Below are 22,998 nucleotides of genomic sequence, written 5' to 3'. Positions count from 1 at the left end.
ACTCCCCTCTTCAAACACCTGCTTCTCCTGGGTTGTCTCGCCAGCACCGTAAGCAACAGAAAGTGGCACCTGTGTCTCGTCATCATCTGATGCGTACTGAGGTGTGCTGACCATAGGCACTGGCCCACCCGCCTCTTCAGATTCATAGGGACAAAGAAGTTGCACATCACTGCATACTCCCTCTTCTTCACATTCTGGAATGCTGCTTGGCTGGCCCCCTCTTTCCAAACCAACAGATTCCGAGAACAGAAGTAGAGACTGTGATGGCTCCTGTCCAGGGCTCTCTGACTGCCTGGGCACTTTGGCAGGTGGTGAAGAGACAGATGGTTGCTCTTTGGTGCTCTGGCCCTGAGAGGATGTGGAAGTAATTGAAGTCGATGTGTTAGCTGCCATCCATCCCACAACAGCTTCAATTTGTTCCTCCCGCAGCAGTGGGGTACGGTGAGGTCCTACAAAGCTGCGCATAAAGGACTGTTGCCTGCTAAAACTGGGGGATGCTGACTCACTGGTGCCAACAGCAGGCACAGAATCCCCACGTCCTCTCCATGCAGAATCCCCACGTCCTCTCCCTGCTGAAACTCCACGCCCACGCCCACGTCCCTTACTTCCTGCTTTCTTCATCTTGCTAGACTGAGAAAGATAGGCAGAAAAGTACAAAGGGGGGCCTTAGTGTGCTTATTCCTGAACAGCTGGTTACAGGTTTAAGAAACACTAATTTTATGCAGTGTGTGTGTCGACTACACTTTAATGGGAGCTAATGTGGCCTACACAACTTTCAAATGTAGTGTTTGGTGAACTTTGTTGGTTTTTTTTTGGGAAAAAAAACTAAAAGGATGTGACCAAAGATTTGAAAGTGAGAGTATCACCAACTTTCTGGAGCTATTACAATGCAGGCAGGTAACCTACAATGCAAAAGATGAGGCTTCAAAAAAATTGGGTAATACTAATCTGGCTGCAGCTGAAGGGCACAAGCCAGTAAAAAGGCTCCTCTATCTACTCCTATATAGTGTTTGCAACCAACCAATGTAGATGGATATGGATGGATGCACACTAATAGGAGAAGAAAAAATGAGCTGCAATTAAAGAAAAATATGTGTGAGGCAGTGACGCACGCTGAGCGGCCTACAACCAGACGTAGCTGCAGGACACACTACTCAGTGTAAGCTGCACTCACACACAGTCAGAGACCTCTCAGACAGCCGTGAACAGTGTAGCTAAGTGGGCACTAGCACTGACAGGCTGCAGAAAGGCTCCGCTGTATACTCCTAGAGTGTTTGCAACCACCGTATATGGATACGGATGGATGCACACTAATAGGAGAAAAAATGAGCTGCAATAAAAGAAAAATGTGTGAGGCAGAGACATGCTGAGCGGCCTACAACCAGACGTAGCTGCAGGACACCCTACTCAGCGTGAGCTGCACTCACACACAGTCAGAGACCTCTCAGACAGCCGTGAACAGTGCAGCTAAGTGGGCTCTAGCACTGAAAAGCTGCAGAAAGGCTCCGCTGTCTACTACTAGTGTTTGCAACCAACGTATATGGATACGGATGGAAGCACACTAGATAGAATTTAAGAAAAATAAGCAGCTCAAAAAGAAAAATATGTATGAGGCAGCAGTGAGGCACGCTGGGCGTCCTACAACCAGACATGGCTGAAGGACCCACTCCACAGCGTGAGCTGCACTCACACAGCCCTTACAGACAGCTGTGAACACTGCTGCTAGGGAAAAGCAAGCTACAGTGGTGGTTTATGTAGCCTGGGTTAAGCACTATATGTTTTGTGGAATCGCTATTTCTAACTGTCCCTCACAGTCTTCAACAGCAGCCTGCCCCTAACTGAATTCACAGCAGAGTGACCAGAAATGGCGGCGGCGGTGGCTTTTATAGTGCATCATGAAATGATTTCCGCAGCCAATCACAGCCATGCCAATAGATAACATGCCTACATGCCTAACAGGATGTGCCCACACTTCTGAGGATTCCCATTGGCTGAATCAAAGCGAGCGGGCTCATAGCATTATGGGAACTTCCGATTCCGATTCTGGTATCCGATATGAAAAAAGTATCGGAAGTCAGTATCGGAATTCCGATACAGCTAATATCAGCCGATACCCGATACTTGCGGTATCGGAAAGCTCAACACTAGTAATGAGACATGTAGCTAAACCCCCGTCTTCTTTACGAAAAAGAGGCTGTAAAGTTGTAACCTTCTTTTATTGATTGTAGATGTGACAGGAAAGGGTGAAGCTATAAGGTGCAATAACAGGAGCATTTCGGAATATACAGTATAACTGCACAGTGCATAAAATACAGATAGTCTGCAGTACACAGTAACATGAGGTAATATACAAACAAATGATTACCTATTTAATACAGCAAACATACTGATAAACACAGGACTGTAATACATAGATAGTGGCTTACCAACTATGCTTAGAGAAGGCTGTTTACAAGGAGCATGACATAAAAACGAGTGGTGTGGTTTCCCCTCAAGAGTATACAAGAACAATGGCTGCTGTTCCTTTCACAGTGTCATAAGACCACAATGCAACAGGAACAATCCCACAATGCCCTAGGAACTTCCCATAATACATTGCAAACTGAACTAGAATGTATACATTAAATTGCCAGCAGATGGTGCTGTTACCTTACAATATAAAAATGATTAATATATTGTTAGGTGTCAGGATTCTCCTGCTGCACAGGATGGACCCCAAGTCTTATCTGCCTCTGCGGTCTCCCATTTGGGCTTGGCCGCTGCGGGAGCTGCTCAGTATAGAAGTTGGTCCTGGCATCTTGCGCAGGTTCATGCTATATGGTTGGTTACTGCAGGCACTCCAGCCAAGTCCTTAGTAATCAGTGATATAAAGGTGCAGCCTGACACTCTGGAGTCTAAGACCAGAGATCACCTTACTGAGCATGTCTGTGATGTGGCATCTTCCTATTGGTGGTCGGACGTCACCTGCTTTGGTGATGTGGCAGCTCTGGATTGGCCCGTGGGCGATATATAGGCTGAGTGTGTGTGAGAGTTTGGGGTGGAGCATAATGTATAAAGGGCCCTCAACGGTGCATGCTGGCGCGCTAGTATCATGAAAGTTATGGAGAGTGAGTGTGAATACTTTACCATTCTGTCTGCAAGCTTTGTGTGTCTCTCTAAGCTCTGGTACTGTACATGATGTCGGGCAATTAGCTACTTGGCTTAGCATCTATTTCCCACATGTGTGCGGTTAGCACAGTGGAGTTACAGCGCAAGTTCAACTCTAGTCAATATATTATACCTAGTGTCTCTGAAGTGACTTCTCTTGGCTTAGCATCTGTTACGTTCTTGTGTGCGATTGACATAGTTCAGTTTCAGAGCAAGTTCAATCCATATGCTTTTTCCCTGTGACATTTAACAGGGTATTGCATTTAGTATTCTTTTGCTTGGTACCGCTCTGTGAATTAACGGAGCTTGGTACTTAATGTCCCGTTCACACTGTGTGGTGATTGTACAGTGTGTTCAAGCAATCGATCCCTGTTGTGCTTTCGCCATTGGTCTCTAGCAGCAGTTTTTCATCTCTGCACGGAGGACCCCAGGTTGCGATTGCACTTTATTATTAATTTTTTATTTAGATCAATCTGCCAACCCTAAGGCTGTTCACACGTGGCGTTTTTTTTGCGTTACTGCGGTGGTTTTAACCGCGTGATTTTGCCGCGAAAATGTAAAAAATAAGCATCCCATGCATTCCTATGGGATTCCGCAATGCTGTGCTAATGCTGCGGTTTTTACCGCGGCGGAATCGCTTCACGGTAAAAAACGCAGCATGCTCATTATTTTGCGGAATCGCGGCGATCCCGCACCCATAGGAATGTATTGTTCCGCTTACTTCCCGCATGCGGAAAGTAAGCAGAACAATTGCGGATGGTACCCACGGTCCGGAGGAGAGGAGACTGTCCTCCGGGCTTTGGGTACCATATCCCTGTAAAAAATAGAATTTAAAATAAAAAATATTGTTATTCTTACCTTCCGACGTCCCGCGCAGCCTTCCAGCCTCTCTCCACGCTCTCGTTCCCAGTAATCCTTTGCGAAAATGCCCGCGATGGCATCCGTTCTCACGGGATCGCGAAGTCTCGCGGTCATTTGCACGACGTCATTGCGAATTACCGCGAGACGTCGCGATCCCGCGAGAACGGACACCATCGCGGGCATTTTCGCAAAGGATTACTGGGAACGGCTGCGCGGAACGTCGGAAGGTAAGAATAACACCATTTTTTTATTTTTTTTACATTCTATCTTTTACTACTGATGCTGCATAGGCGGCCTCGGTAGTAAAAAGTTGGTCACACTTGTCAAACACTATGTTTGACGAGTGTGACCAACCTGTCAATCAGTTCTCCAAGCGATGCTACAGATCGCTTGGAAAACGCTAGCATTCTGCAAGCTAATTACGCTTGCAAAATGCTAGTTTTTCCACGGGAAAATCGCAGGAATTTAAAATGCGATTTTCCCGCAGAATGGAATTCCGGAACTCTCGTGGTAATTTCCGCAAGAGTTCCGTTACGTGTGCACATAGCCTAACAGTATACTAGCGCCAGGGTCTGACTAGTAATGGCAGACGAGCAGTGTCTCCAGCAGCTGGAGGGCAGGTTATCCATGCTTGAGTGGGCATCTTCAGCTGTGGATCTAACCGCAGTTGAGGCACAAGCAGCCAGCAAAGCCATCACTAGGGTTACTGCCGTGACTACTGTCCCGTCCCTTTCATGTTTCCCACTACCTGATTAGTTATCAGGGAACAACAAGGTTTGCAGGGGATTCGTGAACCAATGCTCGATTCAGCTGGAGAACTGGCCTCACGATTCCCATCTGAGCGAGCTAAGGTGGGATTTGTGATGTCCCTGTTGATGGACAGAGCATTGGAGTGGGCTACGCAATTATGGGAGTGTAATGACCAGGTGGGCAAGAGCACCTCTAGCTTTCTAGATGCTCTGAAACAGGTCTTTCTTGGACCTCAAGTTACCCATGATGTCACACTCAAACTCTTGGCGTTAACCCAGGGCTCTTCCACGGTCAGTCAATTTGCCATGCAATTCTGGACCTTAGCGTCCGAGTTGGAGTGGGCAGATAAGGTCCTGTTTCTCATATTTTGGTGGGGCCTTGCTGACCGCGTAAATAATGCTTTGGCCACTAGGGATATCCCAGCTACACTGGAGGATTTAATATCTGTAGCCACTGATCTTCTGCAAGATGAATGAAGATTGGAGCAAGCCCAGTGTAGACAAAAGATTCAGTTAACTCCAAACTTTACCAATCCTTTGGAATCCCCAACTCGAAGAAGCAATCCGGTGGAGCCCATAGAGGTCTCTCGGGCAGAATCAAAATCCCATCCTGTATGTTCCCAACCGACCTGCTTTGCTTGTAGGGAGGCTGGACATTATGCCAATAAATGTCCCAGGCGTAGGGAGAGACAGCTGCATCTAGTGGCTGTCGGAGGTGGTTCATCAGTCACGGCAAATATGTCCTCCCAATTAACCTTCAGTGTGACCCTATCATATGGGCTGACTACTCTCACTACAGAGGCTTGCGTGGATTTTTTAGGCAGAGGGTAATTTTTTGTCATCCACCTTCGCTCAACGGTATGCAATTCCCTTAGGCCAGGTTCACATAGCGTTAATGCAGTCCGTTCAACGCATAGCTACTCCCACGCTGCAGCCTGCGTCCGAGGGTCCATCACAGAATGACGGCACATCGCTAACGCATGCCGATTATGGGATGCATTAGCGATGCACTAGTCTATAGCAGTGTATGGGTGCGTTAATGCATCTGTTACATAGCGTTAATGCCGCTATGTAACGAATGTGTTAAACGCACCCCTCTAACGCTATGTGAACCCAGCCTTAGTGATGCTCCAGAAGCCAGTCACCATCAGGGTGGTTAATGAGTTAATGGGTCTGTTCTTCCTACCCAAATCACAAATCAGACAATACCTCTTACCCTCATGATGGCTCCAAAATATCAGGAGATCATTTCCTTTTTAGTCATCTCAGAGGTCATGGACGAGGTACTTTTGGGCATACCTCCTCATATCGAGTGGGCAACAAGGAGCACTTTGAGATGGAGTAGTTCGTGCGAGGGACTCTGTTTGAGGGGCCAGGTTCAGATTGGGTCGACAGTGGCCACGACTAATCTAACTCCCCTACCTAAGCACTATTGGCAGTATGCAGATGTGTTCTCTAAAAAAGCCACAGAGACTCTTCATTGCCCCTATGATTGCCCTATAGACCTCATTCCAGGCGCAGTGCCTCCTCGCGGGTGTGTGCACCTTTTGTCACTCCCGGAGACTGAGGTGATGTCCGAATACATCAGCGAGAATTTGGTGAGGGGGTTTATCAAGAAGTCATTGTCACCTGCTGGGGCTGGTTTCTTCTTTGTCCAAAAGAAGAATGGAGAATTATGTCCCTGCATAGATTATAGGGGTTTGTACGTGATCACTATAAAAAATAAATATCCTCTGCTGTTAATCTCCAAGCTCTTTTACAGGCTGCTTGGTGCTAGGATATTCACGAAGTTGGACTTGCGGGGGGCCTACTATCTTTTTCTTATACGTGAAGGGGATGAATGGAAGACCGCCCTTAATTCTCGGGACGGTCATTATGAGTACTTGGTCATGCCATTCGGTCTCTGTAATGCTCCCGCAGTTTTCCAAGACTTCATAAATGACATCTTCCAGGAAATGTTGCCTACATCTGTGGTAGGTTTATCTGGATGACATCATCATCTATTCCTCCGATGTTGACACTCACCATAAGGATGTCTGTAAGGTTTTTGAGCTCCTTTGCGCTAATTCCCTTTTTGCTAAGTGGGAGAAATGTGTGTTTGAGAAAGAGTCCCTACCATTTCTGGGATGCATCATCTTGGGCAAGGGGTTATCTATGGACCCTGCCAAGCTGGAAGTGGTGTTGAACTGGCAGGAACCGCATTCCCTCAAAGTGGTTCAGTGTTTTTTTTGGGATTCATCAATTATTACCGCCAGTTCATCCCTCACTTCTCCACTCTAGCAGCTCCCTTGAGAGCTGACTCGAGACAATGGTCTGAGGAGGTCTCCAAGGCCTTTACCTCCTTGAAGTCCCATTTTGCTAGGGTGCCAGTTCTGCATCATCCCGATGTCAATAAACCTTTCATTCTAGAGATGGATGCCACTAGTGTTGGTGCTGGGGCAGTTCTGTTTCAAAAAGATGGTCAAGGTCTAAGACCTTTTCACCAGTGGAGAACTATTTCATTGGGGACAGGGAACTGCTTTCCATGAAATTGGCTTTCCCAGAGTGGAGATATCTTCCGGAGGGAGCTCAACATCCCTTTAAGGTTTTTATGGACCATAAAAACCTTACGTATTTCCAGACTGCACAAAGTCAGAATTCTTGTGAGGCTAGGTTGTCCTTATTCTTCTCCTGATTCAATTTTACCTTCCATTTTTTGTCCGGGGGGAAGAAGAATTGACATGCCGATGCCTTGTCTCATTCGGTAGTCTCTTCCAAGGATGGGGATGAACCACGTTTAATTGTTCCTTCGGCGAGTCTTCCACCTCACCTACGCAATGCTGACACCTTTCACGTGTCACTCTTTAAACCCATATATATGACTCGGTTTTCTGAGACTCCTGTTGGGGCTTCGGTATGTCTTTGGACGATTTTGAGATGACCCCTCAGCACTGTGGAAGAGCTGCAGGTGCAGGGACTGAGAGCCAGGGATGGAGATGCAGCGACGGCACGAGGAGGGTGAGTATGATGTCTTCTTGAAGCTGGCGGCTGCAGCTGTCACTGTGCCACACTGCCAGCTCCTGCCGCTGCTCTGCTTCTCCCCTGCTCCCCCTCCCCCACTGGCTTTCTGGACAATGGCAAAGTAAGATATATACTCATACTAATACAATTGTCAAGCAACTTTAACTTTAAGAGCAACTTGACAACCTGTTGACTTTTCTAACAGATCAATGCACAAACATTAAACATACTGTATCAGATACACAAGAAACTATATGAGAAATCAGCGCAAATAGGGTCTTATCTGAGAAATACAGTTAGTTTAGCACTCAGATTAAACTCACCTGTTCAATCTGTTAAGTACGCATATAATGTAGAAAATCAGCCACAGCGGATCCACGGGTCAGCAAGTGGCCATCGGACATCAGATTGTGAAGGGTGTAAGTGGACAAATTCCTCACTTCTGGACAGAATTGAGACGTCTATCCCAGTATGGACCAGTAAGGTGGTGGTTTATTTCAATGCGTTTCGAAGTACCGTATATACTCATGTATAAGCTGAAAATTTCCAGAACATTTTTTTGTGCTGAAAATGCCCGTTCAGCTTACACACGAGTCCTACCATAGAAAGTCAGTGGTGGATGGGGAGCAGTTGCAGCCACCAAAAAGATCATACTCACCCTCCTCTGCACCATCACTGGTCTCCATCCCTGTATCTCCATCCTGGGGCCTGCAGCTCCTTCCTGTCATGATCCAGGACGGGGTTTCGCTTTGGCCCGTCCTGGTCTGATTGGGGGTTAATTGTTCTGCCTCTCCCTGGCAGAGGGCGGCTATTTAATGCTCACTGGACCTAGGTCCGGTGTCAGTTATACTCCTGCCCTCGGCTGAGTTAGTTGACCTTGTGCGTACGTGTGCCTTGTGCCTGATATCTTGCTTGCTTGTTTGGTTTTGATTCGGTTCTGTCCCTGTTATGAGTTCTGCCTGTCCCTCTTGTACTGCGCTACCTCTCGTTTATGACTCTCTGCTTGTGACCCGACTTCTCTCTGCTCGTCTCCTTGGTACTGCGTCGCCCTCTTGTGTATGACCTTTGGCTTTGTCTGACCTCCCATCTCTTTACCCCTCCTGTACCTCGCTGTCTGTACTGTGAACGACCTCCGTTTTGCCTGACTGTGAGTTTGCTGTCTTCTCTGAAAGCAGGATGCTAAGCCCCGCCCCCTTGCAGTCACATGACCGTAGGTCCTGTGCCGGCTTGCTAAACTTCATCACTAAGGTCCTGTGCACCTATACTTTCTGGCTATTCTGGTCCCCAGGGGTCCCTACAGTGCGGGTGAGTCCCTGCTCAGCGAAGGCTGTATGCCGGCGCTGTCAGGATCCTGATATTATAACTGACCAATACCATTTTTTTTTCTCTGCTTCCATTCACTTGTGTGTGATGGATCCTATGCACACTCTTTCTGAGCAGGTTAAACACCTAACTCAGATGTCTCAGAGACTCCTTGGAGAACAACGAGTCCTGGCTCAGTCTCAGCAGCTGATCGCTGACACTGTGCAGGGGGCTTTTTCATCGGGGCACAGGATATTACATTAGTTTCCCCTGAGTCTCCAGTGAAGTTACTAGATACCTTTTCTGGAAATAAAAAAGAGTTCAGAGTTTTCAATGAGGGCTATAAGCTTTTTTTTTCCCTTAAGACCACACTCTTCTGGGGATGAAAGTCAGAGAGTGGGGGTCATTATGTCTCTGTTAAGGGGAGCCCCCCGAGCTTGGGCTTTCTCCCTTCCAACCTCGGCCCCTGAGCGTATGAGGTAGATGCCTCAGAGGTGGGGGTGGGGGCGGTATTGTCCCAAGGACCCGTCACTTTGACCAATTTAAGACCTTGCGCCTTTTTCTCAAAGAAATTCTCTCCTGTGGAGAGAAACTATGATGTGGGAAACCGAGAACTTCTGGCCGTTAAGTTGGCCTTTGAAGAATGGAGGCATTTTTTGGAGGGGGCTGTCTATCCTATAACCGTAATTACGGACCACAAAAACCTAGCTTATGTTGAGTCAGCTAAGAGGTTGACTCCTAGACAGGCTAGATGGTCACTTTTTTTCCCGATTCAACTTCTCGATCACTTTTCGGCCAGGATCTAAAAATGTCAGAGCAGATGCCTTGTCACGCAGTCTAGATCAGGTGTCCCCCCCCCCCCCCGGAACCTCCATCCTCCATTCTTCAGCCTGGGGTGGTGGTGGTGGGTATTTCGAATATGTTGGAACGAGAGATTCGGGATGCCCAGTCTCTTGCACCGCCGGCTAAGCCGGTGGACAAACGTTTTGTGCCAGCTCAGCTTCGCCTTAAGGTCCTCCGGGAGTTCCATGACTCAGTTCTGGGTGGACATCCAGGGATCTCGGCTACCCGGAAGGCCATTGCTAGAGTATTCTGGTGGTCTGCTTTAGCCTCTGATGTTGGGGAATATGTGTCTGCTTGTGATGTTTGTGCCCGTGCAAAAACCCCCCATAACTGGCCGGCCGGGGAATTGGTAGCACTGCCAATTCCTGAGAGACCATGGACGCATTTGTCCATGGATTTCATCACCAACCTTCCCCCCTCCAAGGGTAATACCGTCGTCTGGGTTGTGGTGGACAGGTTTAGTAAGCAGGCACATTGTGTACCTTTGGCAGCTCTACCTAATGTGGAAACATTGTCCAGATTGTTTGTTGAGCATGTGGTGTGGTTGCTTGGGGTACCCTTGAATGTGGTGTCTGATAGAGGAGTGCAATTTGTTTCCTGGTTTTGGAGGGCTTTTTGGAAAAGGTTGGGTATTGGTCTGTCCTTTTCATCCGCTTATCATCCAGAGACTAATGGGCAGACCGAGCGGACCAATCAGTCTTTGGAGCAAATTCTGCGTTGCCTGACTCCAGACCGACAAGATGATTGGTGTTCTGTGTTACCGGTGGCTGAGTTTGCATTTAACAACCGTGTTAACAGTCTACGGGTACATCTCCCTTTTTTTGCAATTATGGGTTTCATCCTCATTTTGGAGAATTTTCCCGTTTGAATTCTGGGTGTCTTGGGGCGGATGAGACGATCCAGCGGTTGGGGGAGGTATGGCGAGAGGTCCAGAGTAATATTACGAAGGCCCAAGACAAGTTTACATTTTTTGCGGACAAAAAATGATCTGCAGGACCGGTGTTGCAGATTGGGGATAAGGTATGGTTGTCCACCAAGAATATAAGACTCAAGGTCCCCTCTGCGAAGCTTGGACCCAAGTTTATCGGTCCTTATGAAATTACCGAGGCAGTTAACCCGGTGGCTTTTCGGTTGCGTCTCCCGCCATCTCTGCGGATCCCAAATGTTTTTCATAAGGCCCTTTTGAAACCTGTGAGGTCCGCTGGGGAGGGATCATCAGCTTCCCCAACACCGGTTTTGGTAGACGGGCAGTCGGAGTACGAGGTGGAACGAATTGTCGACTCCAGGTTGGTCCATCGTGCACTTCAATATCTGGTACTTTGGAAAGGCTACGGTCCTGAAGAACGCTCGTGGGTTCCTGCTCGATCGGTTCATGCGGATCGGTTGGTCCAGGCCTTTCACGCCAAGTACCCTGAGAGACCTGGGGGTCCAGTGTCCCCCCATTGAGAGGACGGTACTGTCATGATCCAGGACGGGGTTTCGCTTTGGCCCGTCCTGGTCTGATTGGGGGTTAATTGTTCCACCTCTCCCTGGCAGAGGGCGGCTATTTAATGCTCACTGGACCTACGTCCGGTGTCAGTTATACTCCTGCCCTCGGCTGAGTTAGTTGACCTTGTGCGTACGTGTGCCTTGTGCCTGATATCTTGCTTGCTTGTTTGGTTTTGATTCGGTTCTGTCCCTGTTACAAGTTCTGCCTGTCCCTCTTGTACTGCGCTACCTCTCGTGTATGACTCTCTTCTTGTGACCCGACTTCTCTCTGCTCGTCCCCTTGGTACCGCGTCGCCCTCTTGTGTATGACCTTTGGCTTTGTCTGACCTCCCATCTGTTTACCCCTCCTGTACCTCGCTGTCCGTACTGTGAACGACCTCCGTTTTGCCTGACTCTGAGTTTGCTGTCTTCTCTGAAAGCACGACGCAAAGCCCCGCCCCCTTGCTGTCACATGACCGTAGGTCCCGTGCCGGCTTCCTAAACTTCATCACTAAGGTCCTGTGCACCTATACTTTCTGGCTATTCTGGTCCCCAGGGGTCCCTACAGTGCGGGTGAGTCCCTGCTCAGCGGAGGCTGTACGCCGGCGCTGTCAGGATCCTGATACTTCCAGTGTTGAGCGGTCACTTGGTACCGCTCATTAAAGTAATGAATATGCACGTGACTCCATTCCCATAGGCGTGGAGCACATATTCATTACTTTAATGAGCAGTACCACGTGATCGCTCAACACTGGAAGGAGCTGCCGGCCCCGGGACAACGGAGAAGCAGGGAAGTGCAGAGACCACGCCAGGAGGATGAGTATGATGGGGGAGGGTGAGCCATGCAATATTCACCTCTCCCCATTCCACCGCTAAGCTGTATCTTCCGAATTCTCTGGCTGTGGCGTTCAGGTCAGAGGGCGTGATGACGTGTGAAGTGCGTGTCCTCTGCCTGAACAGTCACAGCTAGAGTACCTAGAAAACACCAAAGCGCATGGCGGTGGAATGGAGACAGGTGAATATTGCACGTGCCGAGGGCCTGAGCCAGCGGCGACACCGGCACCTGGCCCCAATAGTGCACTCGTGTCCCCGCCTGCTCAGGACACTAGCACTTGACCCCAGCGACAAGAGGTGAGTATGTCTTTTTTTAATCATAGCAGCAGCATATGGGGCATATTATTCTATGGAGTATTTTATGGGGCCATAAACCTTTATAGAGAATTACATGGGGTATATTATTCTATGGAGCATCTTATGGGGCCATCAAATTTTATGGAGCATTATATGGGGCATATTATTCTATGGAGAATCTTATGGGGCCATCAACCCTTATGAAGCATTATATGGGGCATATTATTCTATGGCGCATCTTATGGGGCCATCAACTTTTATGGTGCATTATCTGGGGCATATTATTCTATGGAGCATCTTATGGGGCCATCATTAACCTTTGTGAAGCATTATATGGAGCATATTTTAATATGGAGCATCTTAAGGGGCCATCAATAATCTTTGTGCAGCATTATATGGGGCATATTTTAATATGGAGCATCTTATGGGGCCATCATTAACTTTTGTGCAGCATTATATGTGGCATATTTTAATATGGAGCATCTTATTGGGCCATCATTAACCTTTGTGCAGCATTATATAGGACATACTTTAATATGGAGCATCTTATGGGGCCATTATTAACCTTTGTGCAGCATTATATGGGGCATATTTTTGCATGGAGCATCTTATGGGGTCCATCATGAACTTTCTGGAGCATTATATGAGGCTTATTTTGTATGGAGCATTATATGGGGTTCCTGATTCAATATGGATATTCAAAAACATTAATCCTACTGATGTCTCAATTAATTTTACTTTTATTGGTATCTATTTTTGGTTTTGAAATTTACCAGTAGCTGCTGCATTTCCCACCCTAGGCTTATACTTGAGTCAATACGTTTTCCCAGTTTTATGTGGCAAAATAAGGGGCCTCGGCTTATACTCGGGTCAGCTCATACTCGAATATGTCATGTCCACCATGTCTGTCATGTCCGCCATGTCTGTCATGCCGCAAGATGCCTGGAGCAGTGTGCACGCGCGCCTTACCTCATGGCTGCATGCTGTTGCTGAGTAACCATCTGTCTCTGTCTGACTCTGCAATCCGCTGTATTCCTGGAAACCCCTGATCATGTGACTCTTCCTATGTTCCAGTCCTGCTCTGATTCTGCAATCCGCTTTATTACTGGAAACCACTGATCATATGACCCTTCCTACTTTCCAGTCCTGCTCTTATTCTGCAATCCACTGTATTCCTGGAAACCCCTGATCATGTGACTCTTCCTATGTTCCAGTCCTGCTATGATTCTGCAATCTGCTGTATTCCTGGAAACCCCTGATCATGTGACCTCCTCTATGGTTCTACCCAGGCTGTTCTAGTGATGCTCTATATGATCCTGGAGGATCTGAACCCAAAGTCCCTCCCTGGTCCTGACCCAGAAGTACTGGTGCTATGGTGCTATATCAGACCACCCCTCCCTATGGTCAGGGCCTGAGTATTGTGTTGCTTCCCTACATGGCTGATTGGCCTGCTGGGTCGCTCCTGTATTCTGTGTCCCTGCACTTTGCTCTGTCGTGCAACTCTGTGCACGCTCTGTGCTTGTACTCCGTCACTTGTCCTGTGCCTTGTCTTATGTTTGTCCATTGTGCCATGTTCGTCCTTGTCCTGCTTGGACTTGTTGTCCTTCTGGTGTTCTCTGCCTTGCTCGTTTCTGCCATGTCTTGCCTTCACTATACTCTGCCTTGTGTTCCTTCCTATGTTCTCGGTCTTTGCTTGTTCTGCCTTGCTCTCTTCCTATGGTGCTCTGTAGTGCCTCCTGGCACACACCATTCCTCCTCTCTTACCTTTTGTGCTCTCTTGCACATTTCTATGTCTAGTCCCAAGGCTCCGCCTTGGCCCGCCTCTGGGCTTCGGCCTACGCTCCGCTGCTAGACTCTGTCCTCTGGTGCTCTCTAGCACACTCCCTGACTAGTCCCAAGGCCCTGCCTTGGCCCGGCTCTGGGCTTCGGCCTATGGTCCGCTGCTAGCTCTGTTCTCACTCTGATCTGACACTGTTTCTGCCTAAGTTTCCGCTCCATGTTCCGTACCTGCCTATCTCTGCCTTGTTTCTTGTCTTGCTTTGCTTTGTTGCTTCATGTGCCCTTTGCATGCGCCTGGCCTTCCTAGCCTCCTGCTTGTGCCTCAGCCATGCCCTCCCTAGCCATGCCCGCCTGCTTGTGCCTCAGCCTTGTTCATCGGTCAGTGACAGCTGTGTCGCCTGCTATGCCTCAGCCGGGTTCGCTAGAGTCTTGCCCGCCTGTTAGTGCTGCAGACCGATCAGCTAGCCAGTGCCCCAGCCGTGCTCTCTGTGCTTCCTTGCACTTCACGCTGTTTCTGCACTGTGCTCTCTATAGCACGCGCAGGTCCTCACCTGCCCTTGGCATACCTCCCCGTGCTTCTATAAAGGTACGCGCAGGTTTTGCTATGTACCCTGTCGTGCCCTCTAGCACGCACAGGTCCTAGTCTGTACCTTGTATCGAACTCTGACCCTGGCATGCCTCTCTGCACAAGCAGGACTCTGCTTTTAAACTCTGTCCCTGGCATTCCCCTTGGCATACGCAGGCCTCCGTCCTTGAACCTGACCCTGGCGTGTTCCTTTGCACGTGCAGGCCTCCGTCCTTGTACCTTTCCCTGGCATGCCCTCTGCATGAGCAGGCCTCCATCTTTGAATGAACCCTGGCGTGTCTCCAAGCACACACCCTGCCTTGAACCCTGGCATGGCTCCAAGCACGCACCCCACCTTGAACCCTGGCTTGCCTGCCGGATTCCCGAAACTTGCCAACCGCTGCCAGAGGTCCGGAACCAGATGATTGCGGCCTGATGTCCGGAGCTGATTTCGGCAGCCTGATGCCTGGATCTTGTCAGTCGTTGCCAGTAGTCCGGAGTCCGATGCCATCGCACCCTGTCTTGGATCCTGGCGTGTCTCCTTGCACGCACCCTGCCTTGGACTCTGGCATGTCTCTCGGTGCGCACCTTGTCTTGGACTCTGGCGTGTCCTTGTACACATCCCTCCTAGGAACCCTTGTGTGATCCCTAGCACGTACCCTGCCCTGGACTCCGGTATGTTTTCTGCATGTGTTATGTCTGAACATTTGGCATGCCCTCGCACGCACCTTGCCGTGTTTCACCGTTTGTGCCCTGCATCTGATTCTCTGTTTTTGCCATGTATCTGATTAAAGTGTGTAACCGCATTTGCTGAAGAAAACTTGTGACCTCGCTTATGTTTCATATCCTGTTCGTCCTGATGCTAGGCACTCAATAGTGTCTCCCTGAGCCGGCCGTCTGGTCCAGCAGCCGTGGTGGCTCGCCCCTTGGTCTTGCCCCTGACACTCCCTGTACAGGGGGTGGGTTCTCACTAGGTTTGCTCACCCTAGGTGGGTGGGTGCCATGGCCCAGAGGGTCCACTCTAAAAGGAAAAACGACGCTCATCACAGAGTATATACGGTATTTAACTTCTTCTTCAGGAGAAACCACATGTGGTTTCTTCCTGAAGAAGAAGTTATATACTTTGAAACACAGTGAAATAAACCACCACCTTACTGTACCATACTGGGATATATGTCTCAATTCTGTCGGCAACTCGGAATTTGTCCACTAATTCCCTTCACAGTCTCACATATCAGATACAGTAAGTGTTGGACAGCACCTGGGACCTTTGCTGATCCTGGGACTGGTGGACATTCTCAAAAGAATATTTTGTTACTCCTCATTGCAGTTATACCAAAAAATCATAGGACCTCATAACCTTGTGTAAAATGGGGGCACTCTGCAATATGATCCTCTTCAGCAGTGAAGACACGAAATCACCTTTCTATTGAGTTGGCCCTTCTTCGCAGTTAGGTCTCATGGCAGCAGCTATGGCAAGATGTCTGAATTCCCTCAGCCAACCTGCAGAACTGATACTACATGTAATGTGACTTTATGATACATCTGTTTTTTTATGATCCTAATAAGTTCAGAAGTTCAGTCATGTGTATGTCCTTTAAACAGAATTTCCAAATAAATCATCTTGTTAAACGAACTGAAATAATATTTCTAATGTATATATTTTCTACAAATATGCAGTTTCCAGAATGTTACAAAAAAGACAGAAAGACCCTTGTAGCCCAGCAACTTACCCAGTAGCCTGGAGCAAGTGGTGGCTCATTTTTAAGCTCTAAACTTCATGTGAAACCCAAATTTCATGATCTGTAATCCATGAATAATACATGTATCATCTGATCACCTCAAGCGTTGTTCAAGGCAATTTTGTTCTCTTTGTCTAATTTCCTTGTTTGCTTTAGTGTAACCACGTTAAATAAAGACCACAGGGAAAACTCACCACCTTGAGTGTATAATTACCATACCAATTTTAATATCGAATTATGCAGTTTGGAACAAACTTTAGATATATACATATGGAAAGAGGTGCAACTCCACAAGAATGAGAGAAAGTATGATAGAGGGAGAGATGTCACTTGTGATAACCATTTGCTTATTTTTCCATTTTTGTATAATTCATATCTGAACCTTCTGGTTTCTATGGTTATAGGAAACTATATTTACATAAGAATCAGACATGTAAAAAACTTAAGACCGGAACAGTGAAAATCCATTACACAAGTTATTATAGATATGACTGAGATCCTTCATATACTGTATTTTATATAGAATGTTATGCTTTAAAGGATGACATTTTGAAGTGTATCTATCTCATTGTTGAAAGACAAATAAGTGAGAACATGGAATTTCAAGATACGGAAGTAAAACTCTAGTTTTTCTTGTACCTGAATTTATTGTTTCAAAAACTCCAACTATAAAGTGATTATCAGATGTATAGAGAATTTTTTCCCTGAGCAACTACTTTGGACACCAGTACAGATACCAAGCTCTTTATTTAATATTTGTGTGGGTCAAAAATCCAAAATGAAAAAACTTTCTAAGGCCTCCTTCATAGGAGTGCATTCAATGCAGAGTTAAAATCTACAGTATGTGCTCTTTAGCAAACATTATTTAGCTTCAATACAACATACTACTTAGTCTTACCATGTAGTAATTTATTCCTTTTTCAGCCTACTTGATGGCCAAAAATTCTGATTATTCAATTCTCTTAAGTATCGGCACACATGACAACTGCAGCTGTAAGGCTCCGGCTGAAACTGCACACTACTGAAGAACAATGAATACCTGAAGAGCTGCTGGCAATGGAGCAGGACACTGCAAGGGTGCGGAGGAAGGTAAGTGTAGTGGTTTGTTTTTTCTACTCTTTTCTGATGGGGCTATGTATACCAGGACTGGGATGGGGCCAATCATACCAGAATAAGGATGGGACCAATCATACCAGGATGCCAAAAATAAATGAATATTTATTGCCTTCCACACTCACGGGCATGGAATGCAGTGAATATTCATTTCTCTTTAGCAGCGGGCACAGGAGTTAGCCGAAGCTGCCGGCTCCTGCCTCTGTGACCCACTGCTCCGCCAAAACCGCTCCCCCACCTCCCCACCACACAGAGCTGGTACATCTGGACTATAAGACGCACCCCTGGAATAATCTCTTCAGGGGCCATCAGTTCGAGTCAGATGAGGATTCGTTTGGCCACGGTGTCCTTGAGGCTAATGGCGACCTTGTTCCCCACGGTGATGTTCTGCAAATTTTCACAAGCCCTCCTAACCGTCCCACCCACCAAAAGAACTGCTGCATTAGGCCCTGTGGCCTTGAATGCTTCTCTGGACAGGTGGCACTGAGATGTCCAGGCCAATTGCAGAAATAGCACTTGCGAGTATCGGATGTAGGCCTTGCGCTGGCAAAGTGGACGAGGCCTCCGGTGAGTCAGCTGGCAGGGGTACTGGGGTTGGTTGATGGCTTACCCCCTTTCCAGCTGGCGGTGACTGGCTTCCACAACTCTGGTTTCCAGTTGGCCTTGTAGGTGTTGGCGATCTGTGCTGCTTTGTCTGCTTCTTTTGGCTCCCGGCCCATCACTAACTGTCGCACCTCAGCCGGACAAAGATGTAGCAGCTGGTCTTTTATCATCAGGTCCCGCATCTGCTCAAAGGTGGTCGCTGACAGTCCTTGGACCCACTGGTCAAAATGGGTTCTGAGTCCATGCATCACATCACTGTAGCTGTCATGCGGGCCACGTTGGAGGTTCTGGAACTTTTTATGGTAAGCCTCAGGAGTCAGTTGGTGCTTCTTTATCAGGGCCTGCTTGATGGCCTGACAGTCCCAATCTTGGTCTTGAGGGAGAGAAGCAAATGCCTCCAGAGCTTTTCCTTTGAGCCCTGGGGTTAAATATTGGGCCCATTGGGTCACAGGCAGCTGGTACTGTCAGCAGGCTTTTTCAAATCCCCACAGAAAAATGTCCAAATCTCTGTCCTTTTCCATCACACGAAAATTCTCCTACCGGGGTTTAAGGAACTGAGCGCTGCTGGACTGGGATGACCTTTGCCCCTGGATTCAGGCTAACTCCAACTGGTACTGTCTCTCTTTCTGCTTAGCCTGGGATTGTCGGTGTTGCTGAATCAACTGAAGACGTCCCTCATGATCGACTGCATCGATTTGATCCAAGGCCATCAGCAGGAGGGGGTCCAGACTGCCCTGGTTGCAAGTAGGGCTGGCATTCAGAGGTTGGACCTCCGTAGCAGCACTGCACTTGGGCTGGCTCCTGCATCCCCTGGGCTCTGGGGACGGACTGACTCTGCTGAAAATTGCACCAGTTCAGCGACCATTTGGTTTTTGTTTTTTGCCATGGGGGGGTCAATACCTCTGGTCGAACATATTCCATCAAGAGTGTCCTTTTTCTCCTGCTTATACCAGGCCTCTCACAGTGTAGCCATAGTTGACAAATAAAAGATAAGACAGAAAACAAAGAGAAGGGGAGGGGGTAACCGCTATATATGTTGTATTGTCTTTATTAATAAATACTGAGTTTGTTCTCCAAAACTTTTTGCACAGGGTCCTCGCAAGAACCGTGCAAGTTTTTAGTGAGAGGAATGATTGCTCAAACCAGGTTACTAATTCTCTATTATCCCACCGCTCTGTCACCAATGTGTCAGGAACTGGGGATGTGTGGTAGCTCCCAGTTGTCAGGAATTTATTATATCCCACCAATTGTCACAAATGTACTATTTATTAGTGGTCATGGGTCCTATAACCACCCACAACTTTTGTTTCCACCTTCAGTTCCTGTTTTGGAACATGCAGTTCTCTGGTGCAACCCTTACCCTCAGGTGGGTGAGTGAACTACACCAAGGATAAGTAGTCACCAGAAAGGCTGCCTTGCCATGTACTGGCTATTGGGCACTCTGCAATGAGGGTGGTATGCATATCCCCAGTCTCAGGAAGGAAATACACACATAACTCTCCGTTCTGTTACTGCCAGGGTCTCACAAATACTCCAGAACACGTTGCTGCCACCAGCTCTTTGTCTGACATTAAAATCATTATCGGGTCAGGAGCCAACCCACATGGTAGCATAATTAGCATGGAGGTCGTGGCGGTATGCTATAGAGCAAGGAGAAATGAAACTAGTAAATTTATAGATTTACTCTGGAAAGGATAGGCAGTGTTTACAAAAATATAACAGATGTTACACATAAAGAGACAAGATACAGTATATACAGACAATTACAAAATAAAGTTGATTAAAATAAGAACTTACACTTATCAGTCCATCGCACACCATGTGGAGGAGAGGGAGGGGCACCTTCACCAAGGGAAAATGGTCTATCAGCACAGCTTCCTAGCTGGCACCCTGGGCAAATGGCACCCCACTGAGTCAGCATCTGAGCTTTATAGCTTTCCTTCAGTGACCTCACTGGGGGAGACTGAGCTCTAGGATATATACCCCCTTTTGAACAGTTATCAAAACTTCTATTTGCTATAACTCTGGGTGGAAACCTCGCAATGAGACATCAGGGATATCATTTTTCTTATTACGAAATTACCTTTCTTTTGATACCAAACATTGTATAGCTCTGTATTACTGGGAGGCATATACCCTTTTCTCGAGTTTTGGTGGGCGCAGAAGTCACAAAACGTTGTTGGGTGTAGCTTAAATGATGCAGATGCCAAAATATAAGTTTCCTGCATCTATGATTATTCTGGGTTATTATATTTGAGCTTGACTGAAAAAAGGAACATTAAAATCCATGTGCTACACAACTGCTTTTAACCAGTCAGGGTCATAAAAGGATCCTGTGTTGCCAGGCATACCATGGTCTCACATTACACCAGCTTGTATAGCAGGAGTGAGGGGTGAGTGGAAAACAGGAGGGAAAAGGGAGGGGGTTGGACGCTGCAGTAACAAGCCTGCACATGAGCGCTCAGTGCTGCACGGCACAAATATAATGGGGGAAAGGCAGCATGAGCCCTGGAAGTGAACATAGAATATAAACATATTCATATTTTCCTGACACCCGGTGCCCACAAAAAGCTGGAGCTGGCCTTGTGTTTAAACATGGCATCACAGAGCCTTGCTGTCTATAAGACAGCAGTAAAGAAATGAATGTGTGCTCACTGGACTGACAATAAGAGGTAAGTCTGTGCTGAGGTATGGTGGCTGAAAGCCACAGTCATAAAGCGCTGGGCAGACATTGCTGCCCATATCTACTTATCGTGGAAGGTACAGATACAGTACTTACAAAAGGAGCATCCTGAGAAGTCGGAGGTATGTAAGGGAAGGAGCTCTGGTCAATCAATGTAGGTGCAGACCAGGGAGTCTCTAGATTCCCAAATACAGTAAGCTTTCAGTTTCTTCAGTTCCATTGAAGCACTTACCATAATGACATTTACCCCGCCTATGCATTGCCTAATGATCTGATCATGCTGCTTATGTCGCCCTTAAGGCCCCATCACACTAAGCGATCTCGGTAGCGAGATCACTGCTGAGTCACAACTTTTGTGACGTAACAGCGATCTCACCAGCAAGATTGCTGTGTGTGACAGCGATCAGCGAGCGGCCCCCCTGCCGGTATCGCTGATCGCTGCAAGAAACCTCTGGACATTTCTTTGGTCGCTGGTCTCCCACTGGCCAGCACGCACCGCTGTGTGTGACAGGTAGGAGACCAGCGATCAGGTGTAAAAAATAATAAAAAAATAAAAAATATAGTTATTCTCACCTTCCGATGTCCCGTTCAGCCATCCTGCCTCTCTCCATGCTCCGGTCCCAGTGATCCTTTGCACGAATGACCGCGAGACTTTGTTATCCCTCGAGACCGTGACATCTCGCGGTCATTCTCGCAAAGGATCACTGGGACCGGAGCGTGGAGAGAGGGAGGATGGCTGAACGGGACATCGGAAGGTGAGAATAACTATATCTTTTATTTTGATTCTATTTTTTACAGGGATGGCCAGAGATGCCGGGCGCTTGGCATCGCTGTGCTGATCGCTGGTGAAGCTGTCTGTGTGACAGCTCACCAGCGATCACATAGCGACTTACTAGCGATCCTGACACCTTGATATCGGTGTCGGGATCGCTGGTAAGTCGCTTAGTGTGACGGGCCTTTACTTAGAAATGCCAGCGATCAAGGTTTCAATTTCACTCGCAAGTGAAAGATGCAGGTTCAGTTGAATGATCTGAGCCTGTGTTACACTTTCTCTGGTTAGCTTAGGCTGGTTTCATATTAGCGCTTTTTAAGCGCACGCACGGCCGGGGGTAGCTCCGCCCCCGAGCCGGCTCTCTGCCCGGCGTGCCCGCCCCTTGCTTGTAGCGCCGCCTCCTAGCGCACAGCGGCGCCTGCGATCGGCGCACCCTATCTTTAGCATAGGGTGCGCAGATCGTGCGCAGGCCGTGCGCTAGTTGCGCTTTGACCTGTGCTGCGCACTTTTGACCGTGCGCCGTGCGCGCCAAAATCCGAAAAGTTTGATTTTGGCGCGCACGGCGCACCGTCAAAAGTGCGCAGCGCAGGTCAAAGCGCAACTAGCGCACGGCCTGCGCACGATCTGCGCACCCTATGCTAAAGATAGGGTGCGCCGATCGCAGGCGCCGCTGTGCGCTAGGAGGCGGCGATACAAGCAAGGGGCGGGCACGCCGGGCAGAGAGCCGGCTCTGGGGCGGAGCTACCCCCGGCCGTGCGTGCGCTTAAAAAGCGCTAATGTGAAACCACCCTTAGCAACTTGCTCAGAGAAAAGCTGAATTCCACTCCAGAGGGTTGGCAAAAATCAGGCACCTGGGAAACACCTCCAATGGTGTGCCGCAACTGGTGCAAATACCTCTCCTGCTCCCCCACTAGATATGCCCACTTCAAAATTTTAATTAAGTGCCTAATGCTGATTTTTAGAAATCTACCTAAATGTATAATATTTGGTTGTGTAGTCCATTTTTTTCTGTAGGTGTATTATATATGTATAAATGTATTCGCACAAGTTTATTGTGTAACAAAACATTTTTTGAATTGTTTGATTTTCCACTATAATTATTACTTACATTAGCCAAAAATTGGAAGAAGTGTATATTGTGCAATTAAAAAATCTAGGATGTTGATAGAGTATTGGCACGCTCATTAAATAAGCAGTTAATCTCTACATCTATTGCCATTTTAAGGAAAGTATCTTTCCTG

The 22,998-nt window shown here is 47.8% G+C and overlaps 1 long non-coding RNA gene across 1 annotated transcript; it reads left to right on the top strand.

The window, feature by feature from the left end:
- Positions 1 to 3,042: 3,042 nt before the first annotated feature.
- On the top strand, positions 3,043 to 21,280 carry LOC141085709 (uncharacterized). Its single transcript, XR_012231383.1, has 3 exons — positions 3,043 to 3,107; positions 17,511 to 17,675; positions 18,937 to 21,280. It is a non-coding gene; the product is annotated as an uncharacterized lncRNA (long non-coding RNA).
- Positions 21,281 to 22,998: the final 1,718 nt, after the last annotated feature.

Source organism: Dendrobates tinctorius, unplaced genomic scaffold, assembly GCF_039654945.1.
Source record: "Dendrobates tinctorius isolate UK_male_01 unplaced genomic scaffold, ASM3965494v1 ptg000029l, whole genome shotgun sequence".
NCBI lineage: Eukaryota > Metazoa > Chordata > Amphibia > Anura > Dendrobatidae > Dendrobates > Dendrobates tinctorius.
This window is presented reverse-complemented; position numbering and strand designations above follow the sequence as displayed.